Raw genomic sequence first — 14,486 nt, forward strand, 5'->3', positions numbered from 1 at the left:
CGGTCTTCCACTGGGTGGACAGATTGTGTTCACAGCGTCCCTCCCCTGCCCACGGCTAGCCTAGCAGCTGTTGCTGAGATGAAGTGGTGGTAAAGAGCAGTCTCCATGCCTCCATGTGTTCATGCACAGGGTCCACTCTGAGACACAGCACAGTGGTGGGACCCTCTGGTCGTGGGTCAGGCATCGTCAGGTTTCACAACTGTGGCTGAGTTGTCCTCCCATGGACCACAACACACCAGGCTTCCCTGTCCTTCACCAACTCCCGGAGTTTACTTAAACTCATGTCCATTGAGTCGGTGATGCCATCCAATCATCTCATCCTCTGCCATCCCCGTCTCCTCCCGCATTCAATCTTTCCCAGCATCAGGGTATTTTCCAACGTGTCAGTTCTTCACATCAGGTGGCCAAAGTGTTGGAGTTTCAGCTTCAACATAAGTCCTTGCAATGAATATTTGGGACCCTGATGCAGGGAGTGGTTGGGGGCAGGAGGAGAAGGGGCCAACAGAGGATGAGATGGTTGAATGGCATCACGGACTCGATGGGCATGAGTTTGGGTAAACTCCGGGAGTTGGTGATGGACAGGGAGGCCTGGTGTGCTGTGATACATGGGGTCACAAAGAGTCAGACACGACTGAGTGATTGAACTGAACTGAACTGAATTGTCTCTTATTACAGAAAGAATAGCATAAGATGAGCCAGATTATGGCATAGCCTTTCAGCAAAAGAACCTAAATTGTTCATCCAGAAAGTGATTAACACATCTTGGGTTGCCAAAATAGTTCATTTACTCTCTTGGGAGTGCCCATTGTTTGGCCACTTTAATGAAGATGCTGTAAATATTATTTTGACAAAAAACTAAAACAGAAACAAAAACAAAAAACGTGGAACAAGATGCAAGTCCTGAAGCCATTTAATGTGGCATTTACTGTAGATTTATAAAATATTTTATTTGAGGAGCATAATTCCTACTAATATGTAAGTTTTTAAAACTATGAATGGAGGGGGATTATTTGATGATATTAACTGTATGATTAAATGTCAGGGAATGTTTGATGGGAGGATTCCTACATGCTGTCTCTCATGAGTCCTTTGTCCCTCTTCAAGTGGAACAGCATGCTGCTCCCAGGGACTGAGGTCATTGTGTGAGGCAAGCATGAGGCAAGCATAGTAAACATTCTCCTTAGGACAAAACAGCTTAATCTCCTTCCCCTTTCTTGAGATATGGATTGTCTCCTGACCTTGTGACTAACATTACCCCTTGTTCCCTTGGTAACGGTTGCTGTGCATTTGGTTTTCTGATCTCTATCATTCCCGAAAGAAGTTTCTTGTACTGCAGCCTATATATACTCATAGAAAAATCATTAAAGTACCTTTGCTCCATCAGAGCTTAGGTCCCCGGGTCTTTTTTGTCTCTCTCTCTCTCTCTCTTTTTCTGGCTGACTCTCTGGAGCGTGGAGACCTGTCGTGCTCACTTTTCTGCCCGGGCTTCTAAGACCCCCTCGAGAGGGCGCCTGGTGCCTTCGTGAGCGATGTAAGTCCTGTGTCAAGGACTTTATTGGTCCTCTGCATAAACCAAGGGATATCAGCCTCTTTCTCTCTTTCACTTTCTTATCGTCGACTCCATACCACAAGGTTCCGGCCCATTAAAGGACCCCAACAAATGGCGCCAAGGAACAGGGACACTGGTAAACATGGCATATCGGGCAGAGTGACTCAGGGACCTATTGAGGTCGGTAAGTACTAAGGCATGGGTTAAATGGCTGGCCAGCCCCATTATTTTTCTACTTTACTTCACCATTTGTTTAAATTTCAGGGACTTCTGGCTTCACAGCAATGAATAGAGGTTTGCCTTCAAACAGTAGTTGAACATAATCCTTAGTTTCCTGATAAATGCGGTTTTGATTTAGAAATTTGGCTCCAGGTCAAAGAAAATGCTAAATGAGCAGCCAAACAAGGAAAAAATATTCCAATTGATCTCTAGCCCCTATGGGCTCTTATTAAAGCTGTATTCTGCCATTTCAAGGTATATTCTAGCCCTTCCAATATTCAGCAACAGAGAGAACACTTATTACATAAATATAAATTAAATGATTAAACTTTACAAAAGGCCCAATTGAAACAATACAAAATATCTCAAAATTTTCTTACTAGCCCTGCCCTGGCTGCTCCAAATGCTTCTCCTCTGCCAACAGTCGCAACTCCAAAAGTCTTTCATTTGTTGGAACCTAATGAAAAGTTATGCTAATTTTTAAACTAGATTAGAAGTTGCTATTTCCTGTACTATAATCAGAGAAGAAACCAAAAAACAGCTAGAGAAATTACTTGCTTATGAGAATGCAAATCAGAAATGTCAAAGAGCTATAGCTGCAATTTGTGAGACTAAGATTATTATTGATTATTTGAAAGCTTGTCGCAATCTAGGATCAGAAACTCAAAAGATGCAAATGCTGGTTGAAGCGATGGCTGCTACCTTTAGAAAGGGAAATGAAGGATGCTTTAATTGTGAAGATGAAAATCATTTAAAAAGGGACTGCCCTGAGAAGGCTAATAAAATACCAACAATTTGCCCTCGCTGCCATAGAGGAATGCACTGGGACAAAAGTTGTAAATTTAAATTTGATATTGATGGAAAACCTATTCCGGGAAACTCCAAACAGGGGACCCCCCAGGTCCCCTACAACAAAAACCAGGGGAAAATTCTATCTTTTCCCTCAAACCCTCAACATCCGGCAGTGCTGCCGTCGATATACCAGCCCTAAATGATTTTTTCCTTTACCCTCAAGCAGTCCCTACTGGAGTGCCTACCAGACTTTTTGGACCCCTGCCCCCACAAACTTTTGGTCTTCTGCTTGGCCGATCTAGTCTGACTTCTAAAGGAATTACTGTTCACCCTGGAATAATTGATTCAGATTATAAAGGAGAGATTCAAATTCTGATGTCATCTCAGATTCTATTGCAGCTCAATAAGGAGGACAAAATTGCTCAATTACTTCTTTTACCTTACTTTTCTATTAATTCCTCTAATAATGTACGGACAGGTGGGTTTGGCAGTACAGATCAAAAACAATCTTTGTGGACATCATTAGTATCTGAGTATGCCCGACCAAATATAAATATCAAAATTAATGGTAAAAGATTTTCTGGTCTCCTCGACACTGGATCTGATATTACTATTATTTCCAAACATTTATGGCCCAAATCCTGGCCTGTACAAAAGGTCTCTTGCCAAATTGCAAGAATTTCTCAAACTAAAGTATAAGAAGTTTATCAAAGTGTTCAAATATACTCATGTGAGGGACCAGAAGGCCAACCTGCAACATTAAAAATATCTTATGTGATAAATGTACCCTTTAATCTAATAGGAAGGGACTTACTTATGCAATGGCAAACTCAGATTTTTCCTTTTTCCTAGGGGCCACTGCTCATTTAACAAGCAAAACAATTATTAAAATAACTGAGAAAAATTATGAGCCTATTTGGACAAAGCAATGGCCCCTTATGAAAGAAAAATTACAAGCTACTAAAGAACTTATAATCACACAATTAAAATGGAAACATATTGAGGAATCTTGCTCTTTTTGGAACTCTCCTATTTTTGTTATAAAAAGGAAACATAACAAATGGTGTCTCTTAACAGAGTTTAGAAAAGTTAATTCTTTTATGAAACCTATGGGTACATTGCAACCAGAGATCCCATCACCTATTACTATTCCTCAAAATTGGCACATTATTATTACTGATTCACAAGATTGCTTTTTAAATATACCTTTACACCTTTTAGACTGGGAGAGATTCACTTTCTCTCTCCCTTATCCTAATCATATCGGGCCTCATAAAAGATTTCAATAGACTATGTTACCTCAAGGTATGTTTAAAAGTCCTGCTACTACTGCTGCTAAGTCACTTTGGTCGTGTCCTACTCCATGCGACCCCATGGATGTCAGCCTGCCAGGCTCCCCCATCCCTGGGATTCTCCAGGCAAGAGTACTAAAATAGGGTGCCAATGCCGTATCCATAACAGTCCTAGTATTTGTCAAAATTTTGTAGCCAAGGCTTTACTTCCTATGTGACAGCAACTCCCTCATGCATATATCATTAATAATATACCATAGCTACAAAAAGGAGAAATTATATTTTTGACACTGAATGGCTATGATATTCTTTAGACTCCAGAGAAACTGATGAAAATAAAATCTTTTTTGAAATTGCAAAACCGGTTCTTGCACATGCAGTTAGGAAAAGGTTAACTTGCTAAAATATTTTTTTTTTTTTTTTGGAGCTCCAGTTCTGCCTGGGAAACAAAAATAGGCCTAAGAAAAAACCTTAAGTTAACTCTTATCATGTCCTTGGGATACACAGCCCAGTCTAGGACTCCAGCCATTAACAAATTGGTGGATCTCAAAATAAATAAATAAAACAAAAGGATATTTTAAATTTCAAACGGAGAACTATGCCTATGTATCTAAAATTATCTATGTCTCAATGTATGTCTTTGTTTTTAGATAGTGTGGAGTTAATGAGCTCTATTTGGATTCAGCTTTACATGAACTGAAGGGTGTTCAATGTTGGGTATAATGTTTATTTAAATGTGAATGTGATTTAAATATAATTATTTGTTAATCTAGTTGTGACATGTCTTGAGTCATCAACATTATATAATACTTTTATTATGCCTTGGTTTAAGGTAAACTAAGTTTGTCAACAAAAAGGTAACTCTTTATATATATACATATATATATATATATATATATATATACACATACACAAATATATAGATGAGATGAAAACTTTTAGATAAGCTCTATTAGAAATAATTGTATTTTTGATAGAATGATCTATTATCTCTAATCTGGAGCCATCTCTTTGGATTGGAGTGACTTAGGTTTCTGGAGTTGTGCTGAACTAAGTAGTAGAATTTGTTGAATGGCTGGGTCATTTCCACATGAAGTAGGATTTTGAAGTGTTAAAATTGCTGAACATTGGCTTACTCTTAAAAGGGGTTTTTCTTGCAGAAGAGCTGAAGAGATTTTTGAGCTCTTAAAGAATATAAATATATATTTATATAGGAATGGATATATATATAATATAATATGATTTGAGAAATATGTTCAACAGTCTATAAAATGCTAACATACAAGACATTTCATGGTTGCTATAGAAAAGTAAAATATATGCTTTTAATAGAAAGATATAAGAAATGGCAAATAAAATGATGAATACAAAAAAATTTTTTTTTGTTAAAACATTTATTATAGAATAAAGTGGTATTTACATAAGCTTTACTAGACTAGTTTTTCATTGTCGTTCTAGCTACAGCAAATGTTCTTTCTCCAAATTAAACCAAATTGGAAACAAGAGAAAAATTCTGGGAAAACAATATTTAACAGAATTAACTTTGTTCAGCAGATACATTCAGACTGCAAATATATTAGAAAATGCAGTTGAAATGCTTGGGTGGATCACAATGAAAACCACAAAGTATGATATGTTTATTTGAAATAAACATTGCATTTGTTTATTGTGCTATCATACTTCGTTTTGGCCTTTTAACTTTTAAAGATATTTAGTGCTGAAATTTTAAAAAGGCTTATGACAAATGAAGGAAAAATTTTTTGGCAAATTGATGTAACTCATTGTCCTGAACTTTCTTCCTCTTCCTTCTTACATGTCTCGATCAATACAAATTCTTTTTTTCTAGGGGCAACACCTCTCTAAGGTAAGACTACACAACAAGCTATAACCCACCTATCAACTTACTTCACGATAATGAGAACACCTAATTCTATAAAAACAGACAATGACTCTGCCTATATTTCTAAGCAGTTCAAACAATTTTTGCGTTCATTCTCTATTAAACAGATTGCAGACATTCCTTATAGTCCACAAACACAAGACATGATTGGACAAACACATTACACACTGTAACTGCAAATAAAAAATTAAATAAGAGAAAATACACAGGAACACTTTTGTCTTCCTTGTCCAGAGCAAACTTTACTAGATTCTGGTGTAGTGTAGTCTTTAAGCCTATAACTATTGTTGGTGTGACTTTATTTCTGTTCCCAATCTGTAGGATGCTTAAAGCAGGGCAAAAACGGCACCAAAAAAAAAAAAAAAAAAAAAAGACGCCATTTCCCGAATGGATTATTTGTTCCTAAGAATATCAGAAATGTGGAATGTTTGCCTTCTTTTCAGGTCTGTCTTGGAAGTGTAGTCATCCTCTTTAACACACTAAACAGTGAGATTCAACAGTTGCTAAGCTGCATTTCTTTTTCAAGGACAAGGTCAAATATATTTGGATGTGAGCAACATTTCATTTGTCAAGTTGTTCTGCAACTTGTTGGACCTTTTCAATAATTTCACTTAGGAAAAAATATTTGAATGCTTACTCCTAATCCTTTGCCCCAAATAACACAAACCACAGCCAAATACCAGTCCCAAACAGATTTCTGAATGATTTTTTCTTTTGGACTGAAATATTTCCTAAGAATGTTTTCATCATTATCGCTTTCCTCTCTTTTTATAACTATTGTTAATATAGCCTTATTTGTTTTAAAGTTTTTAAACTTACCACCAAAAGATGTTTTGACAAAAGCAAAAAACAAAAAAAACAAACACACACAAAAAGAAGTTTTGAAACATTATAGGATACCTCCTTTCCTTTGCCCATTTGATATCAAGACAGGTTAATCAATGGAAATCTAAAATACTAATGTTACAGGGAAAGGATATGCTTCTATTTCTCCAGATGGATCCAACGAGCTCACATGACTTCCTCTTCAGAAGATTCAACCTAAGGGGGCCCCCAGCATTCAGACTAGGGATGAAACAGCAAAAAACCCAGGAAGAAAGAATTCCAATATAAGCCATGGCGACATTAAAAATTTCCAAAAAACGCTGCACTCGACGTCATCGACCTTATGATCTCCCTACTTGGGGACAGATAAAAACCCTTACTAATCAAACTGAAAACCTGATTTTTCAACAGGGAATGCCTCGGAATCCTAAAAATATTTTTCTTCGCTATGCTTGCTTTGCTTGCTTTTGCTTCCCCCGCTCAGGCTGACTTGATTGATCACACTTACTGGGCTTATATACCTAACCCCCCTTTTTTATTGTAGGTTGTAAAATGGACAGATATAAGACCAATCATATCCACTAATGAGTCAACACATATGCCTCCTCCTTAGAACTTGGAGGGGCCCTCTCATCCTGAAGAAAAAGAAAGACCAATTAATATCTTTCTAGGTTATGAAATCCTTTCTTTGTATATGGGCACAACAAAATTATGCATAAACGTTAGCCGACAAACTTAGGCCTTCCCCTGCCTCCAAAAGAGGACTTTCTGATGCTTCTTGGATTACTTATTGCCCTTTCTTTGTCCATGAATCATGTTTATACTACTAAAACTTTAGGAAAAGAATTAAAGAAAAAACAAAGAACACTATGCAAAGGGTTTACTAATAAGAACTTTAAATATATACTTGTTCATTGGGACAAATGTCAGGCCAAACCAGGAAAATTAATGTTTATAGCTAATCATACAATTGTCAATTGGGGACCCCATAGTATGTGGTTATTGAACTGCTCAGATGATATTAACAATACTATGTATGATTATATTACTCAAGTAACATGGAAGGTTACTAATACTACAATGGAACATTACCATGACAGAGGACTTCTTGGCTAGCTTGATGATAGAATGGCCCCCACCTCGTCCTCGAATCATCCTTGATAAACAGGATGGGACATCTAAACAATGGGACATCTGAAAACTTGCTGCAAACACCAAAGAACTTGGGACTTGGACCAGACATTCCACAGGGACCAATCATAGCTATAGCAATTATTTCTTTCACTATAATCAATCATATTTTATACAAGCCTATGTTCCACTTCCTTTTGTTGTAGCTATAGGAAATTTACAATTCAGTAAGACTTTACGTTCTGTAACTTGCATAAATTGTAAATTATATACTTGTCTTAACTCCTCTATTTCCTTAAAAAATGACTCCCTTTTGATTCTTCGATCTCGACATAATCTGTGGTTACCAATAAATCCCCAATGGCCCTGGGAAGAAGGTCCCAAGGCTAGACTTGCTTCCCAGTTATTTACTAAATTGCTCTAGCGATGTAAACGATTCATTGGATGGCTGATTCTTGGCATTATAGGGTTAATAACTCTTTGCACCATTGCTGCCATCACTAGTGTTACTTTACAAACCTCAATTCAAACACACAATTTTATCCAAAATTGGACTAAAGATGCTCATATTATGTGGGCCACTCAGGCTCAAATAGATGAGGATATTCAAAAAGAAATACAGGAACTGAGAACAGCCATCAAATGGGTTGGAGATCAATGAACAGATGTCCAAAAACAGATGATGCTAAAATGTGATTGAACTTCTACTCAATTTCCTGTTACTCCTGTTCATTTCTATAATAGTGGCTACAACTGGAAACAAATCAAGTTTCATTTTTAAAACATATATGATAATGCCTTTCTGAATGTACAGTTATTACAAAAAAGAAATATTTGAAACCTTTTCTAATAATCTGCCCTCTTCCATTGATATGGAAACTTTAGCTAAACAATTAGCTGATCAATTATCTGGGCTAGACCCACGTAGATGGTTTCAAAGTCTTACTCATAGCATTGGATCTGGAACCATAATTTTGGTGATTGTTTTAACAATTATATTTGTTGTCTACCATTGCCTTCATGCAAAGATTGTCAAACTAAACAAACTCTGATGGTCAGAACTCTTCTTACAAATATTATAAATAAATAAGGGGGAAGTGTCAGGGAATGTTTGATGGGAGGATTCCTACATGCTGTCTCTCATGAGTCCTTTGTCCCTCTTCAAGCGGAACAGCACGCTGCTCCCAGGGACTGAGGTCATTGTGTGAGGCAAGCATGAATCTCCTTTAGTAAACATTCTCCTTAGGACAAAACAGCTTAATCTCCTTCCCCTTTCTTGAGATATGGATTGCCTCCTGGCCTTGTGACTAACATTACCCCTTGTTCCCTTGGTAACGGTTGCTGTACATTTGGTTTTCTGATCTCTATCATTCCCGAAAAAAGTTTTTTATACTGCAGCCTATATATACTCATAGAAAAATCATTAAAGTATCTTTGCTCCATCAGAGCTTAGGTACCTGGGTCTTTTTTGTCTCTCTCCCTCTTTCTCTCTCACTCTCTCTTTTTCTGGCTGACTCTCTGGAGCGTGGAGACCCGGCGGGCTCACTTTTCTGTCCGGGCTTCTAAGACCCCTCGAGAGGGCGCCTGGTGCCTTCGTGAGCGATGTAAGTCCTGTGTCAAGGACTTTATTGGTCCTCTGCGTAAACCAAGGGATATCAGCCTCTTTCTCTCTTTCACTTTCTTATCGTCGACTCCGTACCACAAGGTTCCGGTCCATTAAAGGACCCCAACAATTAAAGGAATCAATTTTTATAGTTTAGCTTTGTTTTTCTGATTTACCTGGGTTTAAAAAGTTACTAAATAATTTTCTCCTTTGGTTTCAGTTGCAGCTCTATGATAATCCAAATTTTGAACAAGTTTATCCCCGAATTTGGCAAAAATGAAAGAAGAGTTGGGAATAAAAATGTCTCTACACTATCTTCATTATTTCAAGATTATAAGAAGCATTTTAAGCAAGAGGTAATGTGGATGATCATAACTCTGACTTTCGTCTTGAAACTAGAGGAGAGGACGTATTTTCAGCCTGCACAAGTTTAAGTATGCCATTCCTATGAAAGCCTTCTACCATCCAGATAGTTGCTGATACAATTGCTCCAACTCAAAATGTTTTCTCTTCTCCATCATCAAAATCAGTTAGACCACAGAAGCATATTGTGATACATCAACCTGCAACTGTTGTTGTTGTTTTTAATTGAAGGATGATTGCTTTACAGAATTTTGCTGTATTCTGCCAGACCTCAAAATGAATCAACCATAGATATACATATATTTCCTCCCTTTTGAAACTCCCTCCCATCTCCCTCCCTATCCCACACTCTAGGTTGAGCATTTTTCATGGGACTTCACATAGCAGCTACACTAAATCAAATGGCCCACATGAGAATTTTGCAGCTATGTCTACATCTATTTATCAGTACCACATCTTATCTCCATTACAGGACAGTAATTTTGGACTGATGGTGGAGACTTCTAACTTTCCAGATTTGTACAGTAATATGGCAGCCCATGACAGTGCTTTTCCCAAACTACAACATGCAGGAAATTCATGTTTCCCAGTGCCACAGATCCCTGATACATCTGCTACCTCTCTTTCAAGGTCAACTCATCAACCATCTTCATTACTTGAAAATTATCCTAATACAACTGATCTACCAAACAGGTGTCAGATTATGCAGGATAATGAAGATTAGAATTAATGTTGGGAGAGATCAACAAATTCCTACAATTCTCTTATTTGAAGAATAAAGTTACATGTTCATCTTCAGAGTGTCAATTTCTATTTTGAAATAATTGAGAGTAAAATGAGAGTATTATTTCAGCACCTGGCTATTTTACTGTGCTTTAGTATAAACTCTTCTATTCAAGGAATCATGCAATATACATCCTATGTAAATTACACCTAATGAATTGTTTAAAAAATATAAAATTAGAACAAAGTGAAAAGATGAAATGTAAATAAAATGATTTTGAAATCATCCAGGCTGAATTGACTGGGTGTCTAAGTTAGGATGGTATGGGAGATGGAACAGATACAAATCAAATTTAGAAAAGGCAAATGAAGAATATGTACTTTGCTGCTTCCTCAGTTTTATTATATCATGTCAGTTATCAGGAGGAAAGCTAAGAGGTTAGACAGCAGTTTGTCTTCATTAAACAAAAATTTGTTTCGTACTTGAAAATACTGAGATGTACTCAGTAACCATAATCACCATCATACCATCACTGGAATGCCAACAATAACATGACATAGTCAAAGATTGCACCACAGTCAGCAAAAGATAGGTATTTTACCAGCGAGATTATAAAGGGTCATTTTTGTTCTGCTCTCCTTATATAATGTCTTCATTTCATCCCACCAAGACACCACCCTATATTTCCTAATGTATATTTTGATGTTGCTTTCCTGTTCCTGAAAGAAAGACTTAAATCCTTGCGGTGAATGCAGCATCTCATCATGGTTAACCAGTTCTTGGAAGACATGACATCTGTTTCCCTTAGTAGCTTCATTATCTATCTGTTTCACTGAACTTCTAGAGCTACAATCAGGCTAAATATTTTCAGTCATGCTAAGCCACATTTCACAATGTTTCCTAAACTCTCGTATGGAATTGGAAAGAACCTGTTTGCCTACCTACCAAGTTATTCACATGTATCAGATTCTTCTATGTTTCGTGTCTACCCAAGTTTCCTTATGTATCTTGCACATCAGTTAAGACTTAGTGCCTGCCAAATGATGTATTTTACATATTACTGAATTAGCAATAAAGAGATGTAATAACCAATCAAAAGCTATATGCATTACTCAACAACATCCCATAGCCTCCACTATTACCATAATTGACCTTTCTTATTTACTGAGAATTTAGTAAGGTGATGTCTCTTCTTGTTAATGCAATGTCTAGGTGTGTCATAGATCACACACATCAACAAGCAAGTGACATTTAATTTGATGACTGCAGTCACCATTCTTAGTGATTTTGGAGCCAAAGCAAATTAAGCTTGTCACAGTTTCCACACATTTACCCCTTCTATTTGCTGAATAATGATGTTACCAGATGCCCTGATCTCTGTTTTTATGAATGTTGAGTTTTCAGCAAGATTTTTCACTCTCCTCTTTCACCCTCATCATGAGGCTCTTTACTTCCTCTCCACTTTCTATTTTTTTTTTCTGTCTTACCATCTGTATATCTGAGGTTGTTGATGTTTCTCCCAACAACCTTGATGTCAGCTTGTGATTCATTCACCTGGTATTTTCATAGTATTCTCCACATATGTTTCACATAAGCAGAGTTATGAACTGGTTTGTCCCTCTCCTTTCCCAGTTATGAAATGGTTAATTGTTCCATGTCTGGTTCCATTTCTTGCATCTTGACTCATGTAAGAGTGGTTTCAACTTTTACCTCCTCAAGAATTTTCCATGTACGCCCCCCCCCCCCTTTTTTTGTTGTTGTTGTTTTCTCCTTCTGGACGTCTGATTTCTCCATCTGGTTTCTCCATTTGGTTTTCTCCATCTGGTTTCTCATCGTGAGGCATTGATCATTGCCCCGGATGTCTCAGAGCTTTATGTGTGTCTTTCTTTCTTTCTTTCTTTCTGCACACTCCACTGTGTTTCATCTATTTCCTCGTTTCTACCTCCAGGTATTTAATTATTTCTCTGTCTCATTTACTCTACTGTTGGTTCCTTCCAGAGTGCTGTTAATCTCAGTTACTGCATTGATTATTACTGCTTGACTCTTCTTTATTTCTTCTAGATCCGTGGTAAACATGTTTATTTCTTCTCAGTGTGGGCCTCCAGTGTATTTACTGGTGACTCCTCTTAGCTTTGAATATTTGGTCATCTTTATTCTCATTATTCTGAATTCATTTCAGGAAGACTTCCTATCTCCTCTTCTTTTGTTTGTTTTGGTGGGTTTTTATCATGTACCTTCACCAGCTGAATGTGTCTCTCCCTTTTCATTTTCTTTAGCTTGCGTGGTTTGAAGGCTTATAAAGGGTTATGGTTCCACTTCATTGTGGAACCTGACCTTTGTGGGTGGGATTGGACCAGTGACTTGTCAAGGTTTAAGGCTTCGGGGAATGTGTGTGTGTGCACTGCCAGGCGGATCTGGATCTCTTCTCTCTGGAGTGCAATGAATTTTCCAGGATTGTGCTTTGGGGTGTTTGTGGGTTTGGCATGGTTTCAGGCAGCCCCTTTCATAATATTCACTGTCGTGTTTCTGTTTTGCTGAAGAATAGGTGTGGGGTCTCTTGTACTGGACTTGCTGCCTCAAGCCTGGAGCCTGCTTTCCATGTAGGCATGGAAACTCTGGGGTGTGTGCCTGTCCTTTAATGTTCCCTGAGGTCAAGGGTTCTATGGTGATCTAAAGTTCTGGAATCAACGGCCTGGCCTCTGGTTTCTGTCCCCAAGTTACAGTAGCATCAAAAATCCACATCCACACAATACAGAAGTTAACATCCCTAGGTTAATGGTGACAGAACTCTCCTCATCCAGAAACAGTCTAAGGCATTCACAGAGTTACACAGAGCAGAGAAAAAGGAGGAGGAAGATAGAGGTGCCTAGGGGGAGAAAAGGGAGAGTCAAAAGGGGAGAGAGCAGTCAATACAGGAAACAAATCCCTAAGTGAAAGCAGATCCTAAAGATGTTGTTCCTGAAGTTACAATGTTGATGACCATTTTAAGAAAGCAGAAATAAACAACCAAGAATAAAATTTAGACTCGTAAGTAGTGTGAAAAAAGAGGCCAAAATCATTCTCATATATATATATATATATAATGTTTAAAAAATAGATTTATGTTTATTTTTTAGAAAGGTAAAAGTAGTCAATAGAAATTAAAGTTTAGGGAATAATAAAGCACTAAAAGTTTTAAAAGTTAAAGAAATCATAATTATAGAAATAGATCTCAGAATTTCTAAGAAGTTGTTTTGTGCTTTATGGTGTCAGTACATTGTCAGATAGTCTCTTGAAGCTTGTACGTGTGAATGGCTACTGTTTCCCCTCAAGTGAACAGTCTTGGCATTAACTACATACTGTTATTCCATTGAACCTGTCACCTCTGGGTTGGTTTACACTTCTTTGCTAATATTTTCTTCTTCTATTTGAAAGCCTCTCCCATGTCTGGTTTTCAACATGAACACGGGTGTGGGAGCCTCTTATTCATTTTCACTTGCTCAGTGATTTGGTGGTGAGGGGCAGGACACTGAAAACAGAAATTGTACCTGCAATCGAGATTTTTTGTCACATTTATGATCAACCTCTAAGTCCAACACTGTATTGCTTTTCTTGTTCTAAGCAGTCTCTTCTTTAGATTGAAAAGTATGAAAGAAAGAGAGAGACATAGGGGATCATAGACCTCCTCATGTTCCAAGAGTAATTTTAGTCAGAGAAGTTAGAAAAGGCAGAAACAATGGAAAATAATGAAGCAATATAAAATAATAAGGATTTAGCCATTAAGCAAAGTCAAGGATCTTTAGTTCCTCCTCAAGGGCCACAGATAATATTCTGAGCAATATCCTGTGCACAGTTTTAGAGATGCTAAAGCCCCAACCAGGCTGAAATTTAAGTACATAGACCACATAGTAGATGGAACTAGCCGGTCAATGATGTTGTCTCCCAATATCCTCAGTAACAGGCCATAGTAGAATGTCCTAAAACTGATCACACACCCCATGGCCTACCCTGACTCTGTCGTTAAATCCTTCCCCTGAAAGCATTTGGGGAGTGTGGGTCTTTTAATCACCAGCTGCTAGGACGCCTTACTTGGTCCTACAATAATCATT

This window comes from Dama dama, chromosome X, assembly GCF_033118175.1.
Source record: "Dama dama isolate Ldn47 chromosome X, ASM3311817v1, whole genome shotgun sequence".
NCBI lineage: Eukaryota > Metazoa > Chordata > Mammalia > Artiodactyla > Cervidae > Dama > Dama dama.